Source organism: Colobus angolensis, unplaced genomic scaffold (genome assembly GCF_000951035.1).
Source record: "Colobus angolensis palliatus isolate OR3802 unplaced genomic scaffold, Cang.pa_1.0 Scaffold279, whole genome shotgun sequence".
NCBI classification, from domain to species: domain Eukaryota; kingdom Metazoa; phylum Chordata; class Mammalia; order Primates; family Cercopithecidae; genus Colobus; species Colobus angolensis.
Window position 1 is genome coordinate 1,174,963 of NW_012116032.1, and position 1,719 is coordinate 1,176,681.

At 39.7% G+C, this 1,719-nt stretch overlaps 1 pseudogene across 1 annotated transcript; it reads left to right on the plus strand.

The window, feature by feature from the left end:
• The first annotated feature begins 347 nt into the window (after positions 1-347).
• LOC105516253 lies at positions 348-1,269 on the plus strand (annotated as a pseudogene). The gene is made up of 2 exons (XR_001002459.1): positions 348-840; positions 1,044-1,269. The product of XR_001002459.1 is annotated as an oligosaccharyltransferase complex subunit OSTC pseudogene (transcript).
• Positions 1,270-1,719: the final 450 nt, after the last annotated feature.

Genomic DNA, 1,719 nt, shown 5'->3' on the forward strand with positions numbered 1-1,719 from the left:
AAATAAAATAAAATAAAAAATAGTAGGCCGGGCACAGTGGCTTATGCCTGTAATCCCAGCACTTTGGGAGGTCGAGGCAGGAGGATCACAAGGTCAGGAGATCGAGACCATCCTGGCTAGCACAGTGAAACCCTGTCTCCACTAAAAATACAAAAAGGTAGCCAGGCGTGGTGGCGGGCGCCTGTAGTCCCAGCTGCTAGGGAGGCTGAGGATGGAGAATGGTGTGAACCCAGGAGGAGGAGCTTGCAGTGAGCCAAGATCGTGCCACTGCACTCCACCCTGGGAGACTGAGTGAGACTCCGTCTCAAAAAACAAAAATAAAGAAAAATAAATAAATAAATAGCTTGCTGGCACCAACATGGAGACTTTGTACCGTGTCCCATTCTTAGTACTTAAATGTCCCAACCTGAATCTGAAGAAGCCTCCCTGGCTGCACATACCATTGGCCATAACTATGTATGCTCTGGTGAAGGTGTCTTACTTCCTCATCACTGGAGGAATAATTTATGATGTTATTGTTGAAACTCCAAGTGTTGGCTCTATGACTGATGAACATGGGTATCAGAGGCCAGTAGCTTTCTTGGTCTACAGAGTAAATGGACAATATATTATGGAAAGACTTGCATCCAGCTTCCTGTTTACAATGGGAGGTTTAAATTTCATAATCCTGGACCCATCGAATGCACCAAATATCCCAAAACTCAATAGATTTCTTCTTCTATTCATTGGATTCATATGTGTCCTATTAAATTTTTTCATGGCTAGAGTATTCATGAGAATGAAACTGCCAGGCTATCTGATGGATTAGAGTGCCTTTGAGAAGAAATCAGAAGGATTGTGGTAATACAGAAGGAGCACCTTTAGGTCTTAGAGCCACAACACTTTTTATGTGGGAAAGAACTATGCAGATTTGTGACTTGTTAATTCTCAACTGTTTCTTTACTATTCGGAGAGTCCCCTTTATACATATGATAAATGTTTACATAATGAGAACCTAGTCTGTGTTATGTTCAGGCACATGGGACATATACAGCAGTAATGAGGATACTGGATTTGCTCCTGTCAATGAAGTTTTAAAGGCTGTGCCAATCCTCCAGTATGACATGTGGAAAACAATGAAGAGCAGCAGTAAAAGAAATATCTAGTGAAAAAACAGGAAATGTATTGAAGCTTGCACTAGAATTTCTTCTTGGTATTAAAGAGACAATTTTATTACAGTATTTTTTTTTCCTGCTGTCCTATTGCTATACCAATTATGTTTAGTGGCATTTTCTTCTTAGTTTTTTCATTTCTTACTCCATATCTACAACTATAGTATCAAATAATTATTTTTTAGAACCCCCTTAACATTTTTTGGAGCTGACATTTCTGATTTTCAGAAATTAACATAAAATTAAGAAGCAAGGTTCCATAAGCTGAGAACTCTGGACAGCTCATCAGCTTTTCCTATGGTGCTTTGCCTTTAACTAGAGTGTGTGATGGTAGATTATTTCAGATATGTACGTAAGACTGTTTCCTGAACAATAAGATGCATGAAAGGAGCAGAAATAAATACTCTTCCTAATTAAAAATAAAAAATAAATAAATAAATAAGGCCAGGCGCGGTGGCTCATGCATGTAATCCCAGCACTTTGGGAGACCAAGGCAGGCAGATCACGAGGTCAGGAGTTCAAGACCAGCCTGGCCAACATGGTGAAACCCCATCTTTACTAAAAATGA